This window comes from Lathyrus oleraceus, chromosome 1 (assembly GCF_024323335.1).
Source record: "Lathyrus oleraceus cultivar Zhongwan6 chromosome 1, CAAS_Psat_ZW6_1.0, whole genome shotgun sequence".
Classification (NCBI taxonomy): Eukaryota; Viridiplantae; Streptophyta; class Magnoliopsida; order Fabales; family Fabaceae; genus Lathyrus; species Lathyrus oleraceus.
In genome coordinates this window covers 203,274,871-203,290,356 of record NC_066579.1, presented here as the reverse complement: position 1 = coordinate 203,290,356, position 15,486 = coordinate 203,274,871, and the positions used below count along the sequence as shown (strand labels likewise).

Here is a 15,486-nt window from a genome sequence, read left to right as displayed (position 1 = left end):
CTTGTGATTTCAAACTTAGACTATGTTTTAATGATTAGAAACTTAGTCCTTATGCCATTGAATTTTCAAACTCTTTCTTAAATCAAACTTGTAAATGAACTTAACCATATTGACTTTAATTTCAAAAAGACAAAAAAAAATAACAACTCCATTAAAATTTTTGGCCTCTTGTGCCTTTTCTTATTGAACTTTTGATAAAAGCAATTCCCCAACTTATTTGAAATTTTTACCACGAAGTACGAGGTTTTGATCCCTCATCTTTATGTTGGTACGTAGGTACAAGACCGAAGGTCTTGTCAAACACAAAAATATAATTAATGAATTCTTTCCTCATCCCCAGACTCTATTTTTCTCAAACATCTTTTATACCAAAAACACATACACACATAAAAAAGGGCTCCCTATGAGTACCTAGGACACTTCGGGTGGTAACACTTTCCCTCTGTGTAACCAACCCCCTTACCTGTAATCTCTGGAATTTTATTAGTTTTGATTTGAAAACTTGTTATCTTAGGGTTTTGTTCGTACTTTTTCCTTTTCCTTTGGAAACAATAAAAGCGTGGTGGCGACTATGATTTTATTGACGTCAAGTCTATCCATAGCTTGATGGTCATGAATTTACCACTACAATTATGCCCTCGATGCAGTGTCGTGTTCGACAAAAAAGTGGCACACAATCTTGAGGGAATCAGGAAGGCAAAAGACATATGGGATCAGGGAGCCCCTCAGGACCAACGGGTTTTTGAGCCTAGAAGAGCTTTCGATCCAATGAGGTATCTCGACCCAAGCAGAACTCTTGTGAAGCTTGATGGGACACGACAAAGGGGTCCTGCTGCCAAACCTATCTCCTTCAAACCCACTGTAGAGGCTTCCAAGGAAAACGGGTGAAGCTAGCCAACGACAGAAAGCGTGGCCAGGGGAAATGTCAAAACTTCAAAGTAGACAGAGGTTCGTCATTGGCCTACCGTAAAGAATTCCAAGCTTCCATAAAAGCAGCCTACATCTCTGAGAACTACAAGGGGAAGAATCCTATGACAAGGTCCTAATGGAGAAGGGAACAGAGAAGGAGAAAGGCGCAGAGGGAGACTGGGGTAAAAGAAAACGTTGAATCTAGCACCAACGTACTTGCCAAAAAGAAGGAGAAAGAGGATTTAAGACTTGTCGAGAGGAAGCCTGCTGTCATACCCCAAAATTCACCTTACCCTTCACAAGTTCATCTAGGTCACTGACCATAAGCATTTGCATATCCTGATAAGCATTCATCTCATATACATATTCATTGTATCATAACATATTCCACTTGCATTCGAAAAGCATAAAATCATGGGTCAAGGGTATTCACCAGGGAGCATAGTGGAAAAGTTAGGGAGGTTGCATCTGATTCGTTTGGTTCATCATAAATGATTGGTTCATTGGCTTAAGTAATATTCAAGGTCCTGATTCACTAATTAGGATGCATTCAAAGTTGTACGTGTTCATGATTTATTGCTTGGTTGATTTTCTTTGGTTTGATATCAATCAATAGCATGACATATCTCGTTTGGTTCAAAGGCATTGCGGTCCATTTATCCATAAGAAAACAAACATTTCGACCTAAATTGACTTTTGATCAAATGTTGACTTTTTGGTCCACCAGTTGACCAAAGTCAACCATCTAACCAAAATCCATTTTAATCATCTTCATATTTTTTAAATCCATTTTTTAAGCATCTTCATATTTTTTTAAATTCATTTTTAATCTTCTTCATATTCTAAGTCCATTTTTAATCATCATATTTTTAAAGAAAGAACCATTACAATTTCCAAATACATGAAGCATTCAACCAAAGTTCCATACACATTCAACCGAAATACTAGTTTCCATTTCCAAACATATGAACCAACTATATTCATCTTCATTTAAAGGACAATTCATGAATCAATTCCAATAGTCACTCCATAATCAACCATTTCCATTGTCATTTGAAGAACCATAAATAATCCTACATTCGTTATACAATTTCAATTTTTTCAAATTCCATTCATCTTTCAATATTCAACAATCAACCATACATTTCCAATTGCATAAACATAAATCATTTCAATTCCAATTTAATATTCCATACATTCAATATCAATTCGAATTACATTCAATTTCTAAGCATTTTTTTTTCAATCATTCAATTTAACTCCAAAACTACAAAAGATTACAATCATCATTCCAAATTCACAATACAATCCTACATGAGTCCAATGCCATGAACAAATCTATTTGAAGCCAAACTCCAAAATAGCTTCAAAGCATTCCAAAACCAAAATTCCAAACAATGGCAACTTGCATACCTCCTGCACAAAATCACAAAGAATCAGTGAAAACCAAGTCATACAATTCAAAACTGTTTCACTTCCATAGCAGTAATCATTTGCATAACAATTCTTTTCAACAACTCGTCGTTAGCAACACATATCATTAAAGCAATCCCATTATTCATTAGCATACATTTATATACATACAACCACCAAAATGCATTCCCACATGACCTGCAAATAAACAGAAATAACAGAGTCATAGCATAATAGAAAAAAACATGAAGCATAATAGAACAGTAATTTTATTCGACGAACTCTCGACAAACCTCTTCAAGACCCTTCTAACCTTCAACCAAATCTTAAGCCCTTCCCAACTGTCCAACTAACTGAATTCCTCAAACTCTCCCTAACCGATCCGCCAACAAACTTCAACAAATCGCTAACAGAATTCTAACAACCAATTCCCAACCTCCTAACTAACCCAAACTGATATAACAGAATTTCCCAATCACTTCTAGGGGATCTCTTTCAACAGTAATAACAGAACCCTCCTCATTCTTCAAAAACCACCTTCACTCTCTCCATCATCTTCTTCACCCTCATTCCAACTTCACTCATCCATCTTCTCCACCCTCATTCCAACTTCACTCATCCATCTTCTCCACCCTCATTCCAACTTCACTCTCCATCCTCCATAACCTTCTCCCTCACCTTCTCCCTTGCCATCCCCCTGCAAAAATCTTCTAACAGAACCTTGGAACAGAACCAAATTTTCAACCACCCTCATAACCAAATTGACCCTCATCATAGAACCAACAAAACAAACTCAATGGAAACAGAAAATTTAAGAAAGAAAGAGATTATAGAAATAGAAGCATTGCAAGTCGAAGGAGGAGAACTCACTGAAACGATTCAAGGCATTCACGATTCATCTTCAGCAAAAAAAAGGCAACTTTACTCTTCATCTCGACACCACACGCGCAATATACGAGCAAAGCTTCGTTCTTCCTTCTTCAGCTCAATGCGACGACGGTCGTCCACGCACCACAACAACACCGACGGAAGAATCAACACGAGCATAATCTCTCCATCACGAGCAGAGAATGGATCGAAGAGCAAATAGAACGATTATTCTCAATCACCGATACTCCGCGACGAACAACAACAACGATGATTCCTCGTCATCTTCAACGGCAACATAATGCACACGACTCGCAAATCGAGTAGGTTCGTCATTCTTCAATTGGTTTTGGGTTCCCAAGTAAGAACCGATTTCGTCAATTAGCCGTCGTTTCTGGACGTTGATTCGAGTTTGGTATTTGATTCTGAATCTTCTATCTTTGCTTGCCCTTGGTTGCGTTCGAGGGTGAAGGAAATTCGAAATCCAGGTTTTGGCATATGCAACGTTCTTTTAGAGCTTGGGCTTATGGCCCAAGTGTTCTTGTACCTTCATTCACCCTTTTGACCATGCTCATACATCCACTCCACCTGTCAATCCGTTAACACCGGCCCTAGCCCACTAACCCAATTCATGTCCATCATGATCAATTAATCTTTAGATTAATTGTTAATTAATTTTATTTTAATCCTGGGTTTTTGCTAATATTGGTGCTATTTGGTTAATCTAGGTTGTGATTAATTCCAATTCTTGATTTTAGGCAATTAGGATTTAGCATGATTTTAGTAATAATCGACTTAATTCATGCTTAATTAGGATTAAATAATTAGATTGAAAATTAAGTTTAATCATTTCTTAGACTAGTTGTAATTTCTTAATTTTCTACGATTTACCTTTCATTTGATTAACCATGTCATGATTAGGTTTTATTCATTAGGTTTTGGTTATTTCATTTTGTGGATTTTTGTGTGGATTAATATGGTTAATGTTGATTTCTTCATGATTTGAACTTATGTTAAGTTTCCGTTCGATTTGACTTTTGTATGATGATTTGTATGAACATATAGATTAGAATTCAATTCTTGATATAGGTCGTTAATTTTCCATTTGATTAGTAATTCCTAATTCATGTTTAGGTATATTTAACATTTAGAATAAATGTTCACTTTAATTGTCCATTTAATCGATTTCGTTGGTTTATGATCATTTTGATTAAATTGAAAATTCCATTTCAGTTTAGGTGATGAATATTTTGTATGTCTAATTTCATTTGCCATGATCATAGGATAGATCTTTGATTGTTTTTCATTGATTAATCCATTACCTTTTGAATCGATTCTAACCATTGTATGTACTTACATATTATTGCATCATTCTCATTCATTCGACTTTATCTCACGCTAACTCGTTTGTTTTTTTGTGTCCACGTGTTGATTTTGATCCATTCTATCTCTCACCTCCATTCTTCACTCACTATTTTCATTATAAATTCAAATGCTTGATCCAACATCAAGTACCTTTTTCAAAACCATTTTCATAACAAATTGGAATGCCAAATGGGGTGTACGTGTTTGTACACAACATTCAAGTAATTGGGTCGTCGGTCGTACCTAGCCTGAGGACCCGACACTTGACTTTCCCCCTTAAAATATCTAATGATTCAAACAAGTTAGATCTAGGTGCTATGAGGATGAAAAAGAATAGTTAGGACTTCATTGTTCTCTCAATTCTCAAGTACTTTGATCGTTGATCGTACTTAGTCAAGGGTCAGATACTTGTCTCCCTCTAAGTTCCAACAATTAGACTTGCCAAACTCTTTTCACAATTCAACTCTCTTTTTGGATGAAAAAGAGTGGTTAGGACAACATTGTCCTCTAAACTCCTGAGTTATTGGACCGTTGATTGTATCTAACCAAGGGTCTTATGCTTGTCTCCATGCATAAAATCAACCCCAACAAATCAAATCATCTTTTGCATTAAGGTTTTCTCTTCAAAAAAATTCAATAAGAACGTGTTACTTCCGTTCTACCGTGAACGAAGATTAAGCCTCCATGTGTGAGCAAGTAATGTTTAACTGCTAGAGTGCGAACCAAGCGTATCCACTTTACCGCAAACAAGCAAATACTTTCCTCTCCCATGACAGAGTATATAAGCAAGTGAACAGTAGCGCACGAACGTCAATACTATTCAGTAAAAATAACCAAACAAATACTCTATTTTTGATCCGAACTACGAAGCTCTGACTTCCCTATTATACGTATGGGGATACGTAGGCACGAGGGCCCAAATCCTTGGCAAGCACACTAATTTAAAACTTATTTTCTCTCCCACCTTATTCTCTAATCTCATTCCCGATAGCAAGCAACTTACAGATAAACAACATCCATACGCATTTGATACGAGCAAGTGGTTCCCATGGAGTACCATGGATGTGAGGGGTGCTAATATCTTCCCCTTGCATAACCGACTTCCGAATCTGCTCTTGGTTGCGAGACCGTTTCTCTCATTTGGGGTTTTATCGTTATTTTCCCTTTCCTTTGGAATAAATAAAATCTGGTGGCGACTCTGTATTTTTTGCAGCGCTTCATCTGCCACTCAAGAAGAGGCAGCCGAAGAAAAATATGATTGAGCGGTAGCGGAAGACGAAACGCTCACAGATGATTTTGACTCTGGGTGAGAGCCTTCGTTGGATATCAGAGTTAATGTGGTATCAGTGCTCCCCAGAGAATTTGACCAAATAATTGAGGTCGAGGATATTGACAACATCACAGAAATGGAAATGGCCGCTTATAAACCAGTGTGCTATTACGTAATGAACAATCGTTGCATGGAGGAATAAAATGCTTTCTTCGAGCGACTAGATGAGGCTATGAAGAGTCATCTCAAGCCTCTTTTTATTGTGGGAAGGTCAAAGACGTCCCAATTAATAAGATTTTGGTAGATTACGGCGCAACGGTGAACCTGATGTCGCATCACATTTTGAGGAGAATAGGTAGATATGACACAAATGCCAAGCCCCATAATATGGTACTTTCCAACTATGAAGGAAAGGTGGGTACCATCCTCGGGGTAATCCAGGTCGAGCTAACACTGGGAACTTTCACTAGATCAACGATGTTCATGACAAGAAACTGGGTATAGGGGTTGTGCAAGGTATGAGGCACAATGCCAGGGAAAGTGTATGATGTATCCCTGTAATAACTCTGAGTCACTATTGCATCAACAAATATCAATTACTACCAGTTCTCAAGGGTATTTTCTCCCAAGTCCTTGGTGAGAAAACCTTTAATCATTCTACCCTAATTCCTATGTCCATAGGCAATTAGGGTGAAGTTAAGCTTTATTATATCAAGAATGCTCTGATTCACACAGGGTATCCCTAGTTCTAGGTGATATCTACTGCAGAATAATCTTATGAAAACCTTATCAATGACAGTCTAGCCTTCTTGATAACCATACATCAATCTCGATTGGCTCGAAAGAGAAAACATTAAACACATCAGAAGATTATAGTAAAAAACAATATTATAAATGCAATCGTAAACTCATAGTCATTACAACTCTAAATCAGGGACACCCCCTAGCATTGGGGGGTTTAGCTACGCACATTGTTCAAAACAAATTCAAGATAAAAATTACACATTACAAGTAATTAGATGCCTTGGATCTTCAATCGCTTCCGCTCATGAAAACCTTCCGCTCTCCGAATTCCTTGATCTCTGTAATCCTTGATCGTCTGACAATTTTGTGTTTGCCTCGTTCCAAGATGATCTTTTCTCTTGTAGAAACTCTCCTAATATAGTGAAAATCCCTTGGCAGAAGGTGGAAATCGCCAAAACATCCATGCATCTTAAGCCCGGTGAAAAAGCCCGAAAACTGGAAAATTAGCATTTTGAGCTGACACTGGCCATGTTAGTGAAGGTTGAGAAAAACAAGAAAGGGGGGTTTGAATTGTTTTAGGAAATAAAAGCTTTTTCAGAAATAAGAACACATAGAATTTTATACTGGTTCGCTTGAAAATCACAGCTACTCCAGTCCACCCGACCAAGGTGATTTCGCCTTCAAAAAGGACTTAATCCACTAATCTTGAAAGATTACACAACCAATCGTCTAAGAGAATAATCTCTTAGTCCTCTCAAGTATACAGACTACGCAGAGTCACTTGAGGAAAATAATTTAAGCAAAAAGAGTTGTAATGTAAAGTGCTTCTAACAGCAAGCAAGTATTACAGAAAAATATTAGAGCAAAAGCTTTTCACGTAAGAGCAGCAACTCGTGAAAAATAAGAGAGAAGGAATAATGTTTTTGTGTGTCTTAGGTGTGTCACTCTAGAGAAGTAATTTGTCCTTTATATAGTAGTTGAGAAGGACCGTTGGAGTGATGACATAATCTTGGTCATTGATGAGTATTTAATGTCATTTCTTCTGTTGTTTCTTTCTATAACCATTTTGTCCGCCTCTTTATTTCTTTCTTAAAATACTTCCTTTATATAGTGAGATTTCTTTCCGTTAAGTGTTCTGAACTTGTGAGACTTCATCAGAGTCTTTGATGTATGAGAGTCATTTTCCAGAGGATGATTATGTCTGACTTTATCAGAGCTTCTCATTGTTCTAGTCTTCTTAAGTATCAGAGTTTAAGGCCAGTAGTCTGTAGGAGCTTCTGACTTTGATGTCTCTCTTTGATCAGAATCAGAGCGTTCTGGATGTATTCCTTTCTTGGCGGCGTCTGATCATCTAATACTTTATATCTGAAATAAGTTTGTATTTGATGTATGGTCAGAATCCTCCGTGAGTGTTCAGAGTCTTGTATGAATGTTCAGAGTCATGCGCACTTAGAAAAAATCTCGTTAGGGTGCCATTTTGGGTTTCATCCTTTGTTATCATCAAAATCTTAGAAATTTATTATAGAACCAGTTTTGTTTTTACAATCTCCCCCTTTTTGATGATGACAAAATAGTTTAAGTTTAAAGATGAAACATTTTCAGAACAAGTCTTAGATCAGATTTGAGTGTGCTCCCCCTGAGTTAGATCTTAGATAGTTCAGAAGTTCTTACCGGACCTTCCTCGGTTTGGTGTTATTAGCTACTTTCCTGCATATCTTAAGTCATATTTAGAGACAATGTTTGCAGAGTTTGAAAGGAATTAGATATGTTTTCATTAGAGCTGTTTTTAGTTCTCCCCCTTTTTGTCAGAATCAAAAAGCCAGAAACGCAGATAAGCATTTACATAAGCCAGAAACGCAGAAAGCAGATATGGAAACAAAAAGAAACAAGCAAAGCAGAGAAAGCAACAAGCAAATCAGAAAGTAACAAGCAGAAAATATCCTAGGTGCCTAAGGTTTTGGAGGTGGAGGCATCCTCTGGAGCAGCTGGGACAACATGTTCTGAATATTGACATTGACAAAATCCTGGTGATCCAGTCTGGCTCGAACTACCTGTTGTTCTTTCTGCAGCTCTTCAAGGGTCTTCAGGACCAGAGGGACGAATCCAGCGTTTGAGGACTCCCCCTGAGTTAGTGCATCATTTCTGGCTTTGGCAGCTGACTCTTCAGCAAGGTGAGTTGCTTTTTCAACGTCAACTTTGGCTTTTGCCTCAGCTTCAGCAGCAACAGCATCAGCAAGGGCTTTGGCTTCAGCTTCTCTGATTCTCTGAAGTTCTTCTTGTCTTGCTTTCTCTTCAGCTTCTTGTCTTGCCCACTCCTCAGCTTCTTTAGCTAGACGCTCTTGGAGTCTGATCTCAGCGTCTCTGATGAAGTCGTTGCGGACTTGTTAAGAGAGGCCTTTCAGCTTGAAGGCTTCAGAGGTCATCTAACTTATCACTCTGTTCCAGTGAGTCCTTACAGCGGAGAGATCATCACTGATGCCAAATTTGATGGTCAGAGACTTGACCTTGTCAACTGAAGACTCTGCAAAAACCGTAATTGCTTCCTCAAGGGTCAGAAGGGTGATTTCTGGTTCAGAGGCTTGGGAGGGAGAGGTGGGGGGGCTTAGGTTAAGTGTGGGAGTTGTTGGGGCAGTGGAGGTAGTAGGTTGGGGTGTTTCAGAGTGTAGTGGTTGGGATGGTTGTGATTCATAATGGATTGGTTCTGATGGTGGGGGTTCAGAGGTGGTTGTGTTTGGGTTTTCTGGGAGTGGAGAAGTGACTTCAGGTTCAGGGTTAGAGTGTGTTGGCTGTTGAGGGGCCATAGCACGATTTTGGATCTGAGCCAGAGTTGGGGAGTGAGGATCAGAGGGTTCGGTGTCAGATGAGAGGTTATAGTAGGGTGAGGATTATGGAGACGGTGATGAAGATGGTGAGGTGGTTTCATTTAGCATCTCTGCTTCTTAAACAAGTAGAGTTATGGTGGCAAGGTTGAATTTTTAGTATGGTAGGTTAGAGGGTCTAGAGGTTGAGGGAGGAGTATCAGAGGTTGTATATATGGGTGAAGGTTGGGGAAGTAAGGAATCAACAAGTTTAATTTTACAGAGGGAGGGAGAGATACAGACTTACCAGGTGATCCAACCAGAGGCACTGGAGGTCTTGATCCAGATGGTTCTCCCAGATTCGCTCTCTTTGCCTGCTTGGTCTTCTCAGAGGGTTCTCGTGTCCTTTTCTGGAAGTCTGGAGGAAATTCGGGCAGCCAGTCTAATAAGAAATCTGAGATATCCACTCCTTGTTTGTGCAGATCCTCTAGATAGTATGCGACTACCTCTGGAGGGTCGACCTTGGAGAAAAGATAGAGTCCACTGGGAATCTCCCTCTGATCTTTAAGTGCTTCCCAGGAGGTGTCCAGTGTTGGTTTGACTCTTACTTGATTAATGATTCCCATGCTCTTCAAATTGCGAGCGTTCAGAGGTCTTCCAATATCTATCATCACATCTTCGATGAGTCTGAGCTGTATCAGATGGTCCACGAGGCCACTTTCAATCAGCACATCAGATATAAGTCTCCCCAGAGGAATGTAGTTTCTTGTCTTCATGTTGTTTCTGGTATCTTTCACGGAGTCTCTGAGATATTTGAAGAGAAGTACAGGAAGGCAGAGCTTCAGACCCTTGTGAATGTAGTAAAGGATGCATTTCTGGTCTGTGTTGATGTAATTTGAGGAGTTAGAGGTTGGACGGTGATGGATGGTGCCTAAGATGATATTCAGCTATACCCAGGGGTTCTGATGCAGTTCCTTGTGCTTGGAATGCTTGCCTTCAGCATTCTGTTGAAATATCGTAGGGTTTATCTCATGGGACAGATAGATTGCCCTAGGATTGATGTTGTATATGCGTCTTCCTCTAGTCTTCTCCATGTTCAGAAGAGCAGCAATTGATTTCTCTGTGATAACTATCTTGACTTCCAGAACATATGAGACAATGTAGTGATCATCAGAATCAGCGAACCGCCAGAACTCCTTTACCAGATTTATGTATACTGGGCCATAGAGGTGTTGAAAGTAGTTTTCCCACCCTTGCTTCTTCAGTTCATCAGTGAGGTCGACACCATTTCTTTTCATGTTGTCAAAATCCACCAAGGTTTCACACAACACTTCCAATTTCTCAAACGGTGTTGCAAGATGAATGTGAGGCTCACGATCAAGAATGTGGGGTTCTTTGTAGATGGGAGTGGAAACGACACTGGTGACTGCTGTAAGACCCCAATTTTGACCCTAAGATCCCTCATGGCATCATAACATTGCATTTGCACTGCCTCAAGGATCTTTAGCATCTTGGTTCCCTTTGCCTTTGGGTGGGACTCCTTGTGATTGGTTTGAGATCACCAAGCATGCTTGAATTATACATCATTGTTTCTCTTACTTTTGTTTACTAACCAAAAGCACAAAAATGTGTCACTAACATCTTTTGTTTGAAGCTTGAGTATCATCCAAGACACTTTGTGGATTCTATTTAGGTGATCAGTCAATACAAGGGAATGACGTGGGTTACTTCCAACATGTTCCAATGGGGCCTATTCATCATTCAAAATGCTAAACTTGAAGGAGCAAAAATATGTTCCTGAGCTGTCATGCTCGCTAGGCGAGCAGACTGGTTCGCTTAGCGAAAGGAACTATCATGCTCGTTAGGCAAGCAGATCCTTCGCTAGGCGAAGCACGCGCATTTTGGAAAATAACAGAAAATTTTGGGCTTGACTCTGAGCCCACCAAACCACCAAAATCAGGTTATAAATACCAGAGCTTCATTTGAGAAAAGGAGACTGGAGACTATTACAAACCCTGGAGAAAAAGAGAGAGAAAAGAAGAGGAAGGGAAACCTACGAACTAATCTGCAACAACCTCCAAACAGCTCTGAAAAGTTCACTCTGACTCACACACTTCACCTCCATCTCCCGCAAACCCTGGCATTGTCTTGCAAACCCAGCCGTGCCTTTCGAGTTTTATCGGTCCCTCCAATCAGGTTTGCCCTTATCCCCATTACTATATGCTTTTAATTTGAATACTCTGAATGTGTGAGGTATCATTCAGTTTTTGCCCACGGGTTTAAATATGCATGAATGTGTAAAATAATACTTTGAATGTCTGATCACTTGATTTCTGAAAGGGATACCATAGGGTTTGAAGTCCCTAAAATCGTACTGTTATCAACGGGAAATCCAGAACCCGCAGGCCTTCGCTAGCCGCTTCGCTAGGTGAGCTTGCAGCGAAGCTTCGCTAAGCTTTCGCTAGGCGATGCAGCAGCGATCGCGGAAGTAGTTGTTTTTTCCTGTTTGCTCTAACCTGTTTTGTGTTTGTTATGGCATTGTTTTCTCCTAATTCCGTCATATTACTCTAACCTGTTTGTTGAGTTTTTGTGAGGGCTCACATTCTCTTGCAGAGATAGCTTGCTTGGTGTTCCACTTTATTTGTGGGGTACCACCTGGAGGTCTATTCTGATTACCTGTACTGACTCGCTTTCTTTGATGGTGTTTAGCTTGGAAGAGTCTTTGGGTTTCTTATTTATCTAATTGCTATTACTTCGGATCTTTATCCGTACGGTAGATCTCTCGATCCCTTTACTTTTCCCGCATGTTACCGATTTCTTAGGTTTCGTATAGCCTCTCGTGGCATGTCATTTAAGGTAACGCGGTTCCTTCATCTAGGACTGCCTTTTTGCATAAGCATCCCTAAAACCCCAAACTCATTGATTTTTCTTATCCTAAGAACACGTTATCTCCTTCTACTATAGGCGAGTAAGTCTCCAAAGGTCGAGCATCCGGTAGATTGCGTAGTAACGTCGTTCACCCCAAAACACAACCCTTATCCCATAGGTGGTCGAACTACGTTTTGCTCTGATTTTCATCCCAGATGAGATACGTAGGCATAAGACGTGATGTCTTAGCGAGCACACTCCTCTTTAACCCATAGGTAGACGAGCTACGAAGACTCTGATTCTCAAATTCAGATGAGATATGTATGCAGTGGATGCGACGTCCGTGCGAGTCATTTTCTTTTGACCCTTCTTTTAGTAAGTAGTACATTAGATAAACATACACACTTTTCTCATCCCTTCAATCATGTTTGCACAAATAAATTTTCAAAAAAAAAAAACAACTTTTGCAACAAATGTGAAAAGGGCTCCCTAGGAGTACCTAGGATGCTTTGGGTGCCTAATACCTTCCCATTGCATAACCAACCCCCTTACCCAGATCTTTGACATTTTTACTAGTTTTTGATTCGATAAAACTTTTAGGTTTTTGTTCACTTTCTAACCATTCCTTTGGATAAATAGAAGTGCGGTGGCGACTCGACTTGTATGATTTACCTTGGATTTAGTCAATATCTCTAATAGTAACGAATACCCCGCTACAACTGCAAGGTTTTGATGACTTGAACTTGGAGCTTGCTTAGTTGAGTTCATCTATTGAGAGAAGTTGTATACATACTGCTTTTGAGAATCCATGAAGAATGTTGAAGATCTTGAGTAAAAACTGCAAAAGGCCTTTGAGGGAGAAGAAAAAAAGCTGAGAGAGGGAATTAGGTGTGTTCGTGAGTGAAAAGTGTGCAATCGTGAAATGTGAAACGTATAAATACCCAAATTAGGGCGCATGCAAAACGACATAAGATAGGGAGTTTAGCATAAAAACCAAGTACGCACGCTAGAGGGGTGAAATGATTATAGCTCATAAATGATGTCTAATCCCAAAATCAGCACACTGCTCGAGGAGATCTCAAGAGACTGTTTCTCGAGTACTGCTAGACAGTTGTCTAGAAATTCCTTGGTCAGACGCATGATGCTCCACGTGTTACTTTATCTGATCTTCAGGAATACCAAAGGGTTGGTTCCTGGAGATTTCTAACTCAGATCACTTCTAACTGGTAGTAGCATCAGAGTCAGATACAGAATCCAATTGTTTACTTCATAGTCTTATTTTGCTAACTCAGAGGCACATTTCATTCTGGACAATTTTGAATGTTTAGATTTTTTAAGATAAAAGAGAATCTATCTTCAGCAAGGGGTTTGGTAAAAATGTCAGCCCATTGATGGTATGTATCAATAAATTTTAACGTTACTACCCCTTTCTGAACATAGTCTCTAATGAAATGATGTGTTATTTCTATGTGCTTAACTCTGGAGTGCAAAATAGGATTCTTACTTAAACAGATGGCAACAGTATTGTCACAAAAGATAGGAATGTTACTCTCAAAGATTTTAAGATCTTCTAGTTGATTCTTCATCCAGAGTATCTGAGTAGTGCATAATGATGCTGAAATATATTCTGCTTCTGCAGTGGACAAAGCTATGGTTGATTGTCTTTTGCTGGCCCAGGATATCAGATTGTTTCCCAAGAGCTGACAATTCCCAGATGTACTTTTACGTTCCATTCTGTCCCCTGCGTAATCTGCATCACAATATCCAGAAAGTCTATACTCTGATGTTTTCTCATACATCAGGCCCATGTTAGGAGTTCCTTTCAGATATCTGAGTATTCTTTTAACAACTGTTAAATGAGATTCTCTAGGATCTGATTGGAATCTGGCGCAGATATATACACTAAACAGAATATCAAGATGTGTAGCAGTTAGATAGAGAAGAGAGCCTATCATACCATGATAGAGCTTCTGACAAACCTTCTGACTAACTTCTTCTTTTTCCAGAATGCAAGTTGGATGCATAGGTGTCTTAGCAGGTTTGCATTCCGCCATTTCGAATTTCTTCAGAATGTCTTTTATGTATTTACTTTGATGAACATAGGTGACTTCTGAGGCTTGATTAATTTGAGTTCCTGGAAAGAACTTTATGTAAAGACAAAGTGTCATACAACATACGATATCAAGTTTCGATGATGACAAAAGACCATCATGCACGTCTACAAACAAATGCAACACATTACCCACCATATCCTTTTCTACGTTCCTCTAAATCTACTATAATCATCAAAAAAACATGTAGATAAAGTGTGATCATGACTAAATGCATGAAAATCACAAATCACAATATTTTGCAGGTTTGAAAGCCTTGAGTCGACCATAGGGGTCAGCTCAGAGCTCACGGGTCAGCGCAAAGCTCAACCCAAATTGGAGGATGGTCAGCGCAAAACTGCTTGCGTCGACCATAGGGTCGGCGCATAGCTCACGGGTCGGCGCATAAACCCCTTGAGTCGACCACTCGTCAGCGCATGGCATAGTGATGCTATCCACGGGTCAGCGCATGAAATGTTTGAGTCGACCATAAGGGTCGGCGCATGCCCCACGGGTCAGCGCACGCCGACCTATGGTCGACCGTTCGCGCGCCAACTCAGCTTTCTGAGTTATTTCAAATATTTGAAATACTGTTATATTTGTTTGATTTTGTCTGTTACTATATATAGAAGTCAAAACACTTCTATTAACTAACATTTGTCAATTTGTATTCAAGTGTTCAAGGAAACAAAAAAGAGTGAAAAAGGTGTCAAAGATTCATCTTCTTCATCTTCAACAGTTCACAATACATCAACTGCACACAATAACTTTTGATGTGATTCGTGATAGTTAGAAGGTGATAAGGTTCGTAGCTGCGATTGGAGAATCGGGTTCGAGTTGAAGTCTTGGCAGGTTCTTTCTTGAATAAAACCATTAGGGTTTTATCCTCCAATACCGGTTTGTGTTTGGGGGTTTTTGGACGAATTCCTTCATTAACATTCAGCTGAGCGAAGGTAGCTGATAAGAGAACGTCTTCATCAGTTTAGTAGCGGAGTCGGTGTTTGTGTAGTGAAGGATTCGGGTTTGATACGTTTGTGTCCGTGATCAGCCGGGCCAAGGGATTGAAGAACGGAAGGTTCCTCAACGAGTGGCAGGAAACGGAGGTCCAACATCAACGATCAAAGGTCTTGATTCATCTTGAATCAAGGGGCAAGGATAAGAA

At 39.5% G+C, this 15,486-nt stretch overlaps 1 long non-coding RNA gene across 2 annotated transcripts; it reads right to left on the bottom strand.

The window, feature by feature from the left end:
* Positions 1-2,060: 2,060 nt before the first annotated feature.
* Positions 2,061-3,795, bottom strand: LOC127127718 (uncharacterized). 2 transcript variants are annotated; one of them, XR_007805437.1, is made up of 2 exons: positions 2,480-3,795; positions 2,061-2,325 (listed from the first exon to the last, which is right to left on the bottom strand). It is a non-coding gene; the product is annotated as an uncharacterized LOC127127718 (long non-coding RNA). The 2 variants fall into 2 exon arrangements; XR_007805434.1 differs by having other exon boundaries at positions 3,193-3,795.
* Between the last annotated feature and the right edge of the window lie 11,691 nt (positions 3,796-15,486).